The sequence below is a fragment of the Xyrauchen texanus genome, chromosome 15 (assembly GCF_025860055.1).
Source record: "Xyrauchen texanus isolate HMW12.3.18 chromosome 15, RBS_HiC_50CHRs, whole genome shotgun sequence".
Taxonomy (NCBI): Eukaryota; Metazoa; Chordata; class Actinopteri; order Cypriniformes; family Catostomidae; genus Xyrauchen; species Xyrauchen texanus.
In genome coordinates, this window is record NC_068290.1 from 27,062,601 (window position 1) to 27,080,396 (window position 17,796).

Sequence of the window (17,796 nt, forward strand, 5' to 3'; positions counted from 1 at the left end):
TTTCAGAATTTCATTGGCTATACGATGCGTCAGTCATTTCCACTCTTCGATGTAATTGGTTTGATCAGTAAACAAAGGAAAGTGGGTATGCCCTTACATTCGACACAGACTGTGGTTGGGTATTGAAGGCTTTGGATAGGACATGGAAGCTCCTATTGGGTCAAATGAGGTGTCAATCGAAAGGTCAGAGTGCGTGCTTCCATTTTGATACCGGATATAGGAAATGTTTACATCTGAACTGAAGTTATTACCGATAATATGTGAAAGATTAGGCACAGCTGCCAGGTGCTTTGAAATGATGCAACAAGAGTCTGTGGATATTTATTGATGTAATAATGTGATTTGGACTAAACATTTTACTTGATTTGATCGTTTGGACATTTGACAATGAAACAACACCGTTTTTGTCGGGAAGTTATGGCTCAGTGGACTACTATGAGGCTTCATAGGTGAGTTGCCTAAATTTTGTTTTTGGTTGTTTATATGTTGGTGGTCTGACAAAGATATAGATTGTACCTGCTGTTGTGATTGTATCTTAAAAAGGTTTACATCGTTCGAATCACGAGTATCTCAGCTTTCCAAATATATGTATTATGTTTACTTTTTTTTTTTTTTGGAGTTTTATCTTTCAAAAACATAAACCTCTGAAACACACCGTGGGTCGAGTTCGGCACGTCGGACCGGGAAAGCGTTAAAATCATGATTGCCAAGGAGACTGCTGCTAAGACCAAAAGTGAAAAAGTAGTTGCATTTTGGTCTGTTCTCATCCAAAACCAACTGGATCGCTTCAGAACATGTTGATTAAACCACTGGAGTGTGATGGTATATGTTTATGCTGACTTTATCTGTTTTGTTGGAGCTCCGAAGGCCTGACCACCATTTACTTACATTGTGAGGACCTTCAAAGCTAAAATATTGTTCTAAAAATCTTTGTGTTCAGCAGAAGAAAGTCATACGCCCCTTAGATTGCATGAGGGTGAGAATATGATGAGAGAATTTTCATTTTTAGGTGAACTATCCTACACTAGTATGCAACAGTTGTATGCTCTGTTGGCCAAAAGACTGTTGCATAATCTCACAATGGACAGTGATGTTGCAACTAGCCCTTCCAGAGCTGATAGGGTTTCTTAGGGTACATTGGTATTCTCCGCTGTCTGATCTTCTCACTGGATTGATCAACACTGATCTGTTGTCAGATGAAAAGATGATTCAGTTGCTTTCTGACAAAGGTTGATCATCCCTCAACCACTCAGTAGTGTTGATGATGCCCTTTCCTGTACAGGTGTGGTTAGCAAAGGTTTTACCCTCAACAAGGGTGTCATTTGAGCCTATGATAGTTACAGCAGACACTGGATCTAAGGGATTAAGGCAAATAAAACAGAATGTGAGGTTAATGAATATTAAATTTGTTTGTAATAAAACCAATAGCAGCATTTCACCAACAGCTTTTGATAGTGGTAAAAATGTTGGACAATTTCACTGCCAGGGCATTGTTATGTGGTTGCTAAGATGTTTTGGGAGGTTACTAGGGCGAAAGTCTCATTGCTTCTGTAGTGAGATAGACTGTCTTTAATCATTCCCCTGGTTTTCATTTCAGATATTTTGTGTATAATGATGACTTTACCTTTTATATAATATAATATATTTTAACTTTAATGCGACCTGCATTTGCAGTGTAAATAAATAGTTTTAATGTATCACACCCCTCAGTATTAGGTGGGTTTTGATAGCCTATCAGCGTGCGTTTGTGAGGTAAGAAAAACACAAGGAACCAAGCACAGAGCATAGACAATACATGCAAATACTGACAAAGAAAACAGGGAAACCCAGGGCTTAAATACACAGGGGCAAACAGGGGAATGAGGGACACCTGATGAAATAATCAAAGAGAAAAACAATCATAAAATGAAATTACAAAAGACTACAAAACTAACAGGAAACAGGAACCAAACAAGAATTTCAACATAAAAGTCAAGACAAAACAACAGGGAATATGACAGCGCCCCCCCTTTAAGGAGCGGATTTCAGATGCTCCACAAAAAGAAAAGATAAAAAGAAAAATGTCCATGTAGTGTAGGGGAAAACAGGTGGTTCAGGGGGGCACAAGGGGCAAACGGGCAGATCAAGGGGGCACAAGGGGCAAGGAGAGGAAGATAGCAAAATAGGGAGGTTTGAGACTGAGGTGAAGGCAGAGGGAGTGAGGTCCAAGGAGACCAGAGCAGATCTGGTGGAGGGCCAGGAATCCAAGGGGACCAGGGCAGATACGGTGGAGGGCCAGGAGACCAAGGGGACCAGAGCAAATCCGGCGGATGGCCAGGAGATCAAGGGGACCCGAGCAGACCAGGTGGACGGCCAGGAGACCAAGGGGACCAGAGCAGATCAGGCAGACGGCCAGGAGACCAAGGGGACCAGAGCAGATCAGGCGGATGGCCAGGAGACCAAGGAGACCAGAGCAGATCAGGCGGATGACCAGGAGACCAAGGAGACCAGAGCAGATCCGGGGGACTTCCAGGAGACCAAGGGGACCAGAGCAGATCAGGCGCATTGCCAGGAGACCAAGGGGACCGGAGCAGATCAGGCTGATGGCCAGGAGACCAGAGCAGATCAGGTGGACGACCAGGAGACCAGAGCAAATCCGGGGGACGACCAGGAGACCAAGGGGAACAGAGCAGATCAAGCAGACGGCCAGGAGACCAGAGCAGATCTGTAGACCACCTCAAGGTGGGGACCGGGTCAGGAGGTCTGGGAGGCAGCCACAGTGCCGAGACAGGGCCAGGAGGCCTGGAGGGTGGCCATAGAACAGTGAATCGGTCAGGCGGCCTAGGAGGCTGTCGCAGTGCTGAGACTGGGTCAGGAGGCCTGGGAGGTGGCCATAGGGCCGAGGCAGGATCAGAAGGCCTAGGAGGTGGTCACAAGGCTGAAGCAGGATCAGGAGGCCTGGGAGGCGGCCGTAGGGCCGAGAGAGTGTCAGGAGGCACTGGTAAAGCGGATGGAACCGCAGAAGTAGGAGTCTCTGGGGAAGCGGGCAGAGCACTAGCCACTTGCATAATAGTCTCTGGGGGAGCGGGAGGAGCCGCTGGCGAAATAGTCTCTGGGGGAGTGAGCGGAGCCGCTGGCGGAATAGTCTCTGGGGGAGCGGGTGGAGCTGCTGGCACAATAGTCTCTGGGGGAGCGGGCGGAGCCTATCGCGAACCACGCAGCAGATTGCCTGTGCTCATTATTTTACTAAATTTTTTAATTATTGATGTTCCAGTGCCCTTCTGATACATGTATCATAAAATAATTCATAATTTTTGTACTTTGGTTCCCACGTCTCTTACCCTTTTGTTTTGGAACCACGAACATGTGATAATTACAGAGTGGCATAGTCAGCTTTTTTTATAGGTTTTCCCTAAAATATTAGCATCAGCGGCATTCTCCTCCCTCTGCTGGTGCTATGGTTCTATCCTTTACCCTCTACCCCCAACTCTGCTACACTTACAAAAGTAATAGCACACCTCTCCTCAAGCCATTCAATCATAATTTCATCATTTATGCCCTTTGCACAAACCCAATACAGTAAGTTTTAACAATAATAATATGCATCAGTAGTAATTACAGACAAACTTTTGTCTCTTGTGTCTCATTATTTCAAAGAATTTAAACAACCTTTGTGAATGTGTGAAACAGGTATTTGATTAATTCTCCAGGCAGACACGTTGACAGACAGGCTTCATGACAGATAATTTATTTTTGGTCAATTGCTCAGTTTAATTTAATGGACTGATTCCAAGTATAAAATATCTTAAAGGAATATTCTGGTATCAATACAAGTTAAGATACACTGACAGCATTTGTGGCATAATGTTGACTATCACAAAAATGAATTTCGACTCATTACTCCTTTAAAAAAGCAAAAATCGAGGTTACCGTGTGGTCCTTGCAATGGAAGTGAATGGGGACAATACAAGTGAACATGGCCAATTTTTGGAGGTTTTAAACACAGAAATGTGAAGCTTTTAATGTTATAAAATCACTTATCTTAATTCGGCTGTTAAAACTCATGTATTATTTGAGAGGTAAAGTTGTTTAAATTGTCATTTTTACAGTCGTTTTAGGGTTTGTTGACATTACATCTTCATGTTAACGAAGTTGTAAAATTGGCTATATCTTTACACATAATTTTATCACACTAAAATCATGTTTACACGCATATCCTTTATTTCATGTGGTTATACTCTTGAAAAAGTGATTATTTTAATGTTAAAAAATTGGCCCCATTCACTTCCACTGGAACCTTGATTTATATTTTTTGTTATTTTAAAGAAAAGTAATAATTTTTGTGGTTATCAGAATTATGCCACAAATGCTGTCCCAGAACGTTCCTTTAATGGGAAAAAGACTCAAATGAAACATATTCCCCACCAAACACTTCCAGTTCAGTCCTTCCCTGCAGTGTTTGTGTGCCATCTACTGGTGTCAAAGTCACAGTGTATTCTCCAGATTCAGCCAGCCTTAAACTCCTTAATGTCTTATTCAAAGTCACTCTGATCATGTATGCTGGGTCCACCACATCAGGGCTTGAATGGGAGGTTATTATAATGTTGAAGTCCCCGAAGCTCTAGATTATGGTCTGAAATAGTTGTCTGGAAGGAGTAAAGGAGGTGATTAATTGCACTTGTCCTCCTGTGTGTCCATATCCAGGCCCTGGCTTTAATTTGTTTTCAGCCCAGCTGAATCCTGAGGAGACACTAGAATTTTCATCAGTCTTAAATTAATGTGTATGGTATAGAAACCTTCTTTGTGTATTACAGTTTGTTGTGAACTCTTAATACCTTTTAAATGTCCAATGACAAAATCAAACAGTTTTTGAATTTACTACAATAAACACATAGCTGCACTTATTGTCCCAATAAATACAAATAAAAAACTTGAACGCATTGTCCTATTCGAGTGCAAAACTGCTGTTAAAAAGTGACCTAAAAATCTTTCTTATAGTAGTTTATTCTTTTCTTCAGTCAATGTGGTACAGATAACAAATACATTCAGGCGATGGCCTACTAAAAAAGAAAGGAAAAAAAAGCTGGGTGACTATCACTGCCAGTAGGCTATTGTTGTTGAACCACGAACCTGTGATAATTACAGAGTGGCATAGTCATCTTTTTTTATAGGTTTTCCCTAAAATATTAGCATCAGCGGCATTCTCCTCCCTCTGCTGGTGCTATGGTTCTATCCTTTAACCTCTACCCCCAACTCTGCTACACTTACAAAAGTAATAGCACACCTCTCCTCAAGCCATTCAATCATAATTTGATCAATTATGCCCTTTGCACAAACCCAATACAGTAAGTTTTACAATAATAATATGCATCAGTAGTAATTACAGACAAACTTTTGTCTCTTGTGTCTCATTATTTCAAATACATTCAGGCGATGGCCTACTAAAAAAGAAAGGAAAAAAAAAGCTGGGTGACTATCACTGCCAGTAGGCTATTTTTGTAGTCCTTTTCTTTACAAAACAGGTGCCATTATTGTCCCTCATAGAAATGTGTAAAAAAAAAAAAAAAAAAAACACTTTAAAAAGGAGTAGTTGATGCCATCTTTTAATATGTTTTACAATAGACATTTTTCCTAAACATATTAACAAGACTTTAGTAACTACATAGTATGACATATAAAGGCGTATGTGTGAACAACCCGTTGTCATACGTTCAAAAATGTTATACTTGAAGCCAGTTTCAGAAGAGATAAATCAATAACTGTAAGCAGGATTATGGTAAGGCTGGACACAGTTCTGTCCATGGTTGCAGTTCTGATTGCAGAGTAACTGATTTCCTTGTGGCTTCTTAGATTTAGTCTCAAATCATAAAGCACTAGATAGGCATTTTAATGCAGCAATGTGTTTACACTGTTAACAACCTTACAGTGAAGTGGCCTTTGGTTTATGGGTGCAGACATGCAGTAATTTTATGGTATTGATACACCTGAAAAAACACTAAATGCAAGTCTCAAAATCCCAATAAGATTTTGAAATAGATGGCAAATAAATGTTTTGTCAACTACATTGGTTTTGGTTTAGTAACACTAGTAAGCTAATGGCAGTGAATGACGTTTTAGCATTTATATTTGCATTTATGAATCACGTTCTTTAATGTAGTTCTTCACTTTTGTTATTAATTTGTAATATGCCCCTGACAGGCATTCCTGATATGTGATTGATTGCACCTATTAATTTCTTTAACTTTTATTTTTATATATATATATATATATATATATATATATATATATATATATATATATATATATATACAGTAGTACAGGTAGTACTAGTCAATAGCCTAAATTACTACTGATAAGACCAATATTTTCATCAGTAATAAGTATATATATTAATATATCACTACTAATAATAATCATTTTTCTCATCATCATCATCATCATGATAAAAGACGAATAATGATTGAATAACATTTTTATTAATTCAAATAAATATACATTTTCATGACAAATGGTGGCAAAACAACATTTAGCAAGTACATAACACTGAACAGCAGATAGAGGCACAATTTACACAGAAGTGAACATTTTGCATTAACATTACACAATGGAAGGTTTACATCTCTAATGATATAACATAAACAATATAATGTTTCTTTGAAGTCTGCTATACTCCTCCAGTGTCACAATTAACTAACTCAAAATAGCACATGGCTAATACATGATATTCAGTACAATTACAAAGTAGTGATGACAGCAATACTAAATAAAAAAGAAACTTCTACCAGTGCAGTACAATGACAGTATTATTGCATAGCAGTGGCAACCTGTTGCCCTTGACACTTAACAACTGTGCTGAATTAATAATAAAAAATGAATATAACTACATATTGCCTCTTTTGGTTATGGTCAAGCATTTAGAAAACCCACTGTTGTCAGACATATCAACTCATTATGGTATATTGCATTGGTCATAACCTTCAGAAAAACATTGGAAGAAATACACAAAGAAAAACACGTGTAGTCAGAAATATGAGTTTACAATATGATATTATATATCAGAAAGTAATGTAATATATTTATATATGATAATATATATATCTTAAAGAAAATATTTCTTTAAAATCATTCAGGGGCTTTGGATCAAGCTAAATATATATATATATATATATATATATATATATAAATTCATCAAGCTTTGATTTGAAATATAAGTGTTTTTAAGTCCTAAATGAACAGACATTCTTAAGGAAAAACTTGCTTGTTGAAGCTTAGTAAATAAACTATTCTGATCAACAGGACTTCATAATAAAAATTGTGGCTGTAAAATCAATGAATACGCATGTTTCTTGTTTATTCTTTCATGACACAGGAAATGGCTAAGTGTTTCCTCTAGCAGTGCACCCAATGAATTTCCTGTGACATTCCTTTATGATTAAGCAATGAGTGATGGAGTGATGGAGAGGAAGAAAGATATGGAGTAGCAGGGGATGTGGCACATTCAAAGAGAACTGAATGATATGAAGTTAAAATCTCTTCATGTTCTTTCACTTTAAAGCTCTTTTATACAGTGAATCTTTTTAAGACAACTTCTGCATAATCATTAACCAAAACTAAATTCCCTTCTTGCCTGTCACTTATGGCCATCATTCTTCTCTTTTTCATCAAGAAACGAAGGCCAAATGTCACACCTATCATTCCTAAACTGATAAGCAGCAGTACCAAGCCAAGAACCAGAAGGTGTGAAAGACCACTGTTCCTATACACTGAATGGTCCCAAAGCCCCACTGACACAACACTCAAACCAACCAGAGTGCCCCAAACCCCAAAGGCCAACATACAGGAACCACAGGACAACTCTGCTCCTCCAGTCACCACAGTGACACCTGCCACAGAAACCAACCCATTTGGTAATTTGACAGTTTCAGACTTTGGATCATAAGTCACAGTTTGAGTCGGGTTTGAATTGGCTGAAGGATCCACGGTTGTTGCCATCATTAATATGTTCCGCAGCAGGAATGTCCAAAAGAATGTTATAAAGTTGTATAAGATGTTCAGAAAATCTCTTCAAAGTTGTCTACCTATCTTAAAGATTTGGGCAATATCAGTATGTTGAATTAAAGCTTTCATAAACTCTTTGAAAATTCATGATTTTAACATCAAAACTTTTCGCATATTATCTTAATTGTCCTCCCAGTTTGTGGTCCTTCTTTTAAGCCTGCCTTGATGGAATTGTTGTTTACCTGTTTATTTGTTGTCTCTTCTCATTGGGTTGTTTTATCTATTTCTATACTCCTGTCAATTATACAAAAAACAGAATAAATCAACATAAAATGCAATGAAACAAGTTTCAAAGTTTCAGAATTTTAAATTTGCTTGATTTTCCCTTATTTGAGGGAACTAATCATTTAAAACATAAACTTTGTCTCATCCGATAGTGTCAAATATGTCAATTTTATTGTTTCATTAATAAAAATTATCAAGATTGAGAATTTTTTACCTTTTAAGAATTAAATCAACATCAACTCATATTTATGATATAATTTGTATAGCAAGGACTATAATAGAAATTAAGAACTATTAAGAACTATAACAGACGTTACAAAAAACAAACAAACAGAAGAATTCATTACGGGTGCATTTTTTGCCCACACATTTTGAATTTCAGGCATTTTTACTCCAAATCCGCTTATCTTTTTAACTCTGATCGAAACAACCAATGTGATCAAATTAAGTTAAAGATTACAGACAGTCTACCATTAACCAAACCAATATCCATGTTGAAAAAAAAGGACAACATCAATTTAGGAAAACATTTTGTAAGAAAAAATAAAACCTATGATGAGGTCATTTTGTATGGTAGAATTAATATTATATATTACTTACAGTATTTAAATAATTATATATTAGCTTAAATAATAATAAATATTATATTTACTTTTAAATATTAGTATGTTGGATACTTTTTCCTTAATGTGATCATCAAGTGTCATCAAAATGACCTTACAATTTAAATAAGAAGTATTTGATAGATGTGACAAAATCTAATGATGTATACATTTCTCACCTTTTTTCTGCTTGTAAAGAATCAGACCAATACGCTTGTTTTCCAAAACAGGAAGAAAAAATATACCCTTCGCGAACAAAACAGATTCAACTTGAAAATGTTTTTCCTAAAATTCGTCAGTGCAAACTCTTTCTCTGGACCTGTTTTCTGTCAAGCTCTCATGTTGAATGCCAGTACAACATTCTTGTACTGGCAATTACATAGTGCTTCGCCACTTGTAGACTGCCCTACCAACCAAAGAGCTGGTGAGCTGTTGTTATTATTTCGTTATCATTTGTTTGTTTCCCTTTGTGTACTTAAGGAAAGTGATGTCTGTCATTATACATCATTATGGCCCATTACCTTGTATTTATCTTAGACCCCCTCCTTCCTCTGCTCCTTCCCTCACTGCAGCCTTTGCTTCAGAACTGGCTGAATTTTAAGAAAGAAGTATTGTTATCTAGCCAGAAAGTTTGGGGTTTCTTTTCAAAGAAATTTCCTCTTGTGGTCTTGCCTGCTCTTTTGCATTTTCAGTCTCTATCCTGTCTACGTGCCTCTTTATTGTATGCGATAATAGCTTAGTTTCAAGAAATACTCTACGTACATGGTGAAAAGTGCATGGGCATACTTTAAAAATCTTTATTCTATGACATACAAAGACATTGTATACAACTGTGTGCTTACAATGGTTCTGAAATCCAATGCTCAGCAAGCATATATGGGTGTGGTGTTTGGGTGTCCACAAATTGTTGCTCATCTGAATGTAAAATCTAATGCCAATAATGACTAATAGCATTTTGTCACATTAGCCTTTTCAGTGATCAAATGCTTAAAAGGCATACCCAAACCCAATTTTTTTTTCTTTTTCTTGTGGAACACAAAAAACAGTGGCCGTTGTTAGTAAATCACTCTACAGCTTAAAAAAGCACCCAAAAAATTTCATGAAAATAGCCAATGCGACTTGTATGTTATATTCCAGTTTTCTGAAGACATTTGATCCATTTGTATGATGAAAAGACCAGAGTCATTATTCACTCTCTAAAACAAATCAAATCAAATCATTGATCAACTCAGAACCGAGCCCAATTTGTTAAATACACCTCAATAACACAGCTATTGTGTCTTGAACGTCTCGAGGCTGAACGTCATGAGACAAGAACCAATACATTTTTATGTTATTGATGTAGTCACCATTTGTCTAGATTTGAGAGTGATCAATTATTTGATTCAAGTTTAGAGTGATTAATGATTTGATTCGATTTGAGAGTGAATACCAATTAGAATTTCGGTTTGTTCATCACACAAAGTGATCGTATGGCTTCAGAAGACTACTTTTACTGTGGGTTTATTTTAGTGGGGTTTCATTTATCAAATGCTTAAAAGGCATACCCAAACTCAAATTTTTATTTTTTTTCTTGTGGAACACAAAAAACAGTGGCCGTTGTTAGTAAATCACTCTACAGCTTAGAAAAGCACCCAAAAAATTTCATGAAAATAGCCAATGCGACTTGTTATATTCCAGTTTTCTGAAGACATTTGATCCATTTGTATGATGAAAAGACCAGAGTCATTATTCACTCTCTAACACAAATCCGCTTATTCAACCAATTTGAAATGCCCAATTCCCAATGCGCTTTCAAGTCCTCATGGTCGCGTAGTGACTCACCTCAGTCCGGGTGGTGGAGGACAAATCCCAACTGCCTCCACATCTGAGACTGCCAAACCGCACATATTATCATGTGGCTTGTTGAGTGCGTTGCCACGGAGACATAGCGTGTGTGGAGGCTTCACACCATCCACCGCAGCATCCACGCTCAACTCACCATGTTCACCACCAAGAACGAAACACATTACAGCGACCACGAGGAGGTTACCCCATGTGACTCTACCCTCCCTAGCAATCGGGCCAATTTGGTTGCTTAGGAGACCTGGCTGGAGTCACTCAACACACCCTGGGATTCGAACTAGCGAACTCCAGTGGTGGTAGCAGGTTTGGAACAACTTGAGGGTGAGTAAAAAAATTATTTTGGTGTTCTCTGTTACTTTAATTTATTCACTTATTCATCTCATCATCATTTCAAGAGACTGTGCAGACATTTCCATATGAGTGTGTGTTGGACGGTGACTCCAATAAACAGTTGCATAAATTGGGTTTCCCTCAGTAATCTTTGTAACAAGATTGTTTAATTCAAATTACAGTTACTCGTACTCAACAGTTTAATGGTATTGAGTGAGCACAGATAATGCATGTGGTCACACTAGGCTATGAACGTGCAAAAATATTTTAGACACTGTAACCAACAGGATATGATGTCAGTGCTTGAGGGCATCTGGTTTTAATAAATAATAAATTACAAATGAAAAATTATATTATATATATATTATTCAGACTATAAATATATATATATATATATATATATATAATCTACTCACTTATAAAATAAAATAAATACGTCTTGGCAACTAGTGTAACCCCCGTTCCCTTATGGAGGGAACAAGACATTGTGTGGATTGTAGTTACACAAGGGGCTTCTTTCGGGAGCCTCGGATACCTCTGAATATGAAAAAGGCCAATAAAAAATTGGAGAACAGAATTTGCATGTCCCGCCCCCGGACATACGGGTATAAAAGGTGGGGATCGTGCATCTGTTCCATCAGGTTCTGCACTGAGGAGCCGAGAAAAAAAGGCTCGGCCTTTACAGCGGCTTGGTACAGTGTTGTGGCAAGGGGGACACAACGTCTTGTTCCCTCCATCAGGGAATGGGGGTTACACTAGTAACCAAGACGTTCCCCTTCTGTCACTCACTCGACGATGTGGCGATTGTAGTGACACAAGGGGCCACATTGAAGAGCACCACCTACACTGAACCGTGTTACGTGATCTGCCGACGCTGGTACAGCAAGCTGTAGCGTGCAAAAGGAGCATGGGCATCAGACTGCACGTAACCTTCCCCAACTCCCCACTAAGACGTCATATTGTTTTTATTAGGTTCCCGGCGTCTGACCAAGGTTTTCCCTTGGGGGGTGGGAACAAACAATGTGACATGGGAGCTTGTCTCTCACTATGTTTCTCCTCATAGAGTGTTAGATGCGGCTGGGGCCATCTAGCTATAACATCGGGGAAGGCATTCTTTTCCAGTCCTATTCTTTCAGGGGGAAAAGACCCCACGAAGACCACATCCTGCCCAGGCTGGGGAGGTGAATATGTGTCAAATATGTCACATGGGCCCATCGCCACACATGGAAATGACGCGGTGGTAGATCCTGCCTAATGAGCCAGAGAGCTGGAGTGGAAGAACATCCAGGGAGCGGGAGTTTTAGTACTCACCTGGGAGTAACAGCGCACACGTTCACCTCAGTAGAGTGGAAAGGCACTAGCGCAAACGGTATACCCGGTCAGTTGTCCCGTGTTACCGAGTTCTACATGTTCGGACCTGATAAAACTCTGGTCAAAACTGACTCAACCCGGAGATTCAAGCCAGTTCTCTCAAAGGTATTGGGTGTTGCCCAGCCCGCTGCTCTACAGATGTTTGCTAGAGAGTTGGCCAGTGCCCACGAGGATGCCACAATCCTTGTAGAGTGTGCTTGAACCCGCAAGGTGGCGGGCATGGCCTGGGTCCGATATGCCAATGCGATGCCGTTGACTACCCAGTGGGCAAGCCTCTGTTTGGAGACAGCATCCTCTTTCCGCTGTCCGCCAAAGCAAACGATGAGCTGCTCAGAGACTCTAAAGCTCTGTGTGTGGTCCAAATAGGTACGCAAAGCACGTACCGGACACAGCAACAATAAGGCTGGGTCTGCCTCCTCCTGGGGCAGAGCTTGCAAGTTCACTAGCTGGTCCCTGAAAGGGGTTGTAGGAACCTTTGGCACATAGCCCGGACGAGGTCTTAGGATGACATAGGAATCTGCTGGACCGAACTCCAGGTAAGTGTCACTGACAGAGAATGATTGCAGGTCTCCAACCCTCTTGATGGAAGTGAGCGCAATCAGGAGGGCCGTCTTCTGGGAGAGGGCACTTAGCTCTACTGACTCTAGCGGCTCGAAGGGGGTTCTGTGAAGGTCCGTAAAGATCACGGAGAGATCCCATGAGGGGAACAGACATGGTATTTGAGGATTCACCCTCCAGGCGCCTCTTAGAAACCTGATAATCAAGTCATGCTTCCCTAGGGACTTTCCGTCCACTGCATCGTGGTGGGCCACTATAGCCGCCCCTCCAGCTTTTCCTGTAGGAATGAGAGCACTGACCCGACTATGCACCTCTGTGGTAGACCACTTAGATCTTCCGCATCCCATCCAGGGGCCAGATGTGGAGGTTCCAGAGGTCTGGGCGCGGATGCCAGAGGGTGCCCCGCCAGGGAGGTGCTGTCGCGAGGCGCATAAGATCCGAGAACCAAATCCGAGTGGGCCAGTAAGGGGCTACTAGAGTGACTTGTTCCTCGTCCTCCCTGATTCTGCACAGCACCTGGGGGAAATGCGTACTTGCGCAGCCCCTGGGGCAAGCTGTGTGCTAGCGCATCTGTCCCGAGGGGACTTGCCTCTGACCTGAGGGAGTACCAGAGCTGGCAGTGGGAGTTCTCTTGGGAAGTGAACAGGTCTACCTGTGCTTTGCCATAACGGTCCCAGAGCAGCTGAACTACCTGGGGGTGGAGCCACCACTCCCCGTTGAGCGAAGCCTGTCATGACAGCGCCTCCGCTGTCATGTTGAGGCTACCTGGGATATGAGTGCCGTGTAGCAACCTCAGTCGGTGCTGACTCCAAAGGAAGAGATGGCGTGCGAGTTGTGACATGTGACGAGAGCGCATGGCACCATGGCAATTTATGTACGCTACCTTCGCGGTGCTGTCTGACCGGATCAAGAAGTGCTTGCCGGAGAGAAACCTCCGCAGGTTAAGAAATACAGCCAGCAACTATAGGCAGTTGATGTGCCAATGTAACCGCAGGCCTGTCCAGGAACCAGCAGCTGCATTCCTGTTGCACATGGCGCCCCAACCCTCTTTGCACCCTCTGTGGTGACCACGATGCATCTGGACAGCTGCTGTAGAAAACAGAGGTCTGTCCAAGGATTGAATAACTGATGGCAGAGGGGGGTGAAGATCACATGATATGTGCCGTGGCGCCATGCCATATCGCGACTTGAGTCCGAAGCCTGTGCTGAAGCGAGAGCATGCTCTTTTCCCAGTTAACCTGAAGCCCTAAATGGCTGAGGTGCCTGAGCACCTGGTCCCTGTGAGCGCATATTGCTTCTCGAGAGTGAGCTAAGATCAGCCAGTCATCGAGGTTGTTGAGTATGCGGATGCCCACTTACTTTAGCTGGGCAAGGGCGGTCTCTGCAACCTTCGTGAAGACGCGAGGGGACAAGGACAGGCCGAACAGAGGACCTTGTACTGGTACACCCAGCCCTCGAATGCGAACCGTAGAAAGGGCAAAATCAAGACGTGGATGTAGGCGTCCTTCAGGTCTACCGATTCTTGATGCCGAACACACGTTAGAATATGTTTGTGCAAAGCCCGGTTGAGAACTCGCAGGTCTAAGATTGGCTGCAACCCACCTCCTTTTTTGGGTACGATGAAGTAAGGGCTATGGAAACCCTTCACCATCTCAGCTGGAGGGACAGGCTCTATCGCGTCTTTGTGTAGAAGGTTTGTGAGTTCCGCCTGTAGGGTGCTGGAGTTCTCGCTGTGCAACCGAGTGGAGTGGATACCGCTGAAACAGGGCGAGTGCCTGGTGCACTGAATCACGTAGCCGAAGTCGGATGTCCTGGCCAGCCAGCGTGATGGGTTGGAAAGCCGTAAGCTATGTGTCCAAGGTCCAAGCGGGGGCACTAAGGGACGATCACGTTTGACGTACCTGGTGGGGCTTCGCGAGTTGTGGGGAGCAGGTAGTGTTGTGTCGGTAGGCAAAGTTGCGTCCTGAGGCATGTGTGCTGAGGAAAGACTCAAAGCACTTACCTTGCTCCACGTACCTGGTAGGGTAGGGTAGTTAGTGACTGAGGAGGTCCTAGTGAGGCGTCCTCTGGATTCGTCAGAAACGGCCAGCAGGGGGTGTGTATGTGGTACAGTTGTGGATGTGGAGGAGAAAGGGCTACGTCCATAGTGCCACTTTGTCTGTAAAAATGTGATGCCAGGGCACCGTGAGAACGGCGCTTGTGAGCACCGGCTCGGTGAGTGAAGGAGTGAGGAAGCTGCTCTTTTGGGTACCACAGCCCAGTCGGGGTGTGGAAAAAGGTTTCCCTGCCGGCCCTCCACCGGGGGATGGAGTGGTCTAGAGGCCAACTCTGTAGAGGTCATCTCGCTCCCTGAGTAGGTCCAGCCCAATGCTCTCGGTGGCCTGTGCAAGCATGCCGGACATCTGCACGTCGGTCTCAGAGTGGCCGAGCAGACCAGAAGGTGGCAGCCCAGTCGGAGTCCTCAGCATCAGATGCCACAACACTTGCCGATGCAACGGCGATATTCTCATCCAGCTCGGGGCGTCTGAAGGAGACATCGGCTGACAGTGGGTTGAGCCGGTCTCATATCGAGCCCGGATGGAAGCAAATAAGCGTGCAGGGGGGGTGGGTGGTCCGCGGGGATTTACCCGGCGAAACCACGCCCGCCGAACTCCCCAAATCGCCTCCATCGTCAGCCGGGTCGGCCTCAATCCCGTGGGAAGAAGGCGTGATGCGGGGGGTGGCTGGAGAGGCATTTCCTTTAAGGAAGGAAAGCCATGACCGCAACGTTGCCACAATGAGAACATGAACCGTTCATAAAAGATTCCTCAGTGTGATCGCAGCCCATACACGTGAGGCAGCATATATAAAAAAATCTGAGAGATATCTACCGCATCCAGGAACTACACAAAGGTGGAAAGGCATATTAAAAAAGACGCGTCTTTAAAAAGATGTTCAACGCCAGTGTGCTTACACTTTTAGAGGAAACAAACTCTTTTAGGAAACGCTGTCGAAGTGCCCAAGGCGTGGACTGCACTGCCGTGCAGAGAATGGAGAAAGCCGCTGGTAATGCACCGTAGGATCCAACAGCAATGCTCTTAGAGGTGAGTGGAACAGTAGTGAGTTTCTCAGCTCGCTGATCAAACAACCGGTCGGCACCGAAGAAAGAATCTGACTGAACAGATGCATGATCCCCGCTTTTATACCCGTGATGTCCGGGGCGGACATGCAAATTCTGTTTGCCAATTTTTTATTGGCCTTTTTCATATTCAGTTGTATCTGAGGCTTCCGAAAGAAGCCCCCTGTGTCACTACAATCAACACGTCAAGTGAGTAACAGAAGGGGAACATGTATTTTTTCATGTAAATGTAAATCAATTCTTTATTTTAAGGCAAGATGTCAATGTGTGAAGTCTTGATCATGTATTGGTCACACGTCTTGTCATCATACAAATTTGCAGGTCAGAGTTCACCAAACTTGAACTTTCAAGCACAGCGGAATGCAAAATTGTTTAGCATGAGCTTGCTTTTCCGGTCTCCCGTGTTCAGATGAGATGAATGGGAGTGAATCAAGTGCGAACTACTTGTCCGCACCTTTAGACAAATACACAGAAAGGTTAGAGGTGGAACCAGGGCTGTAGCAAGGTATTATGGACACCCTAGCTGTTATTGGTCAGGGCCCCTTTCCTATTAAATAACTACAGTTGAAAATTTGTTGTGGGGCCCCCTTGGATCTGTGGGCCCCAAGAATCGGTATCACCTTTCACCCCATTGCTATGGCCCTGGGTGGAACTCGCAAATTTGGTCTTTCATGTATGAATTTATCTTTGAGAGGGTGGAATTTGACTAAGTTAGAAGGATATTTGATTGTATTTTTACAAAATGTTGTATTATTGCTCTTGTTGTGGTTGTTTATTATGTTATCATTTGCATTTTGTCTACTGACATAAAACCACACTCACACAGGTTGGCACATTGTAATTGAATCTAACAGTTAATCCAATAGACGTGTACTCATGGAATTCCTGGAATAGCACAGACAAAATCTCTGCGCTTAAAGGGGGAAGACTATGAGTTCTGTCTGGTGTTTCCAAGGGAGGTAAATAAATCCAGGCTGGTTAAAAGTAGGGCAGACCTGTATCAAATGAATGTTTTGGAACATTTACAATGCAGCTTAAGATCTCAATTTGAGACAAGATAGGAGGAATCATTTTTGAAAGGGACAGGGAAAAAAGCTAATTAAATGTGAAAGGTTAATAGGGGAGTAGCCTTGTTAACATTGAAAACACTATCAATTCTTAAATGCCTGTTTGCACGAAGTGTCACACACTGGTAAATATCATTGCCTATTCTAAACATTAAATAAGTGTTTGAGCTTTACAACAGAAACTGTGATATCAATTTCATGAAAACATGTGGTAGGTGATACTAAGATCTTACCAAAGAAGAGGTGTGGACATGGCCAGAAAAAGCCCAGAAGAAAAGGTTAATCTCTGTTAATTATACAATATGGCTAAAGTGCTGCCAGCATGTATTTAGAATGACCAAACAGAATGAAGCTGCATGTCACATACGTAGATCTCAGTTTTCAATCAATGGCCAATCTAATTATATTTTCTTATTAATGTAAACACAGCTGCTACAGCACTCTAATCACTGAACAGAACATGACGAGGAATGACTATGTGTATCCTTAACAGTTTATGACCCAGGAATGAACCACAGACAAACACTTAAACTTACAATTATGTTGCCAAAGGATCAAAGTTGAGGTCAACAAGTCAGAAATATTCTATAATGGGCAACATTCCGATTAGTGAACAGGAAAATGTGGTGTTACTTATGTTTGA

The 17,796-nt window shown here is 41.9% G+C and overlaps 1 protein-coding gene across 1 annotated transcript in view; it reads right to left on the reverse strand.

Moving 5' to 3' along the window:
• The window catches only part of LOC127655584 (germ cell-specific gene 1-like protein), a 43,060-nt gene that overhangs the window by 8,335 nt on the left and 16,929 nt on the right, over positions 1–17,796 (reverse strand). The window lies entirely within an intron of this gene.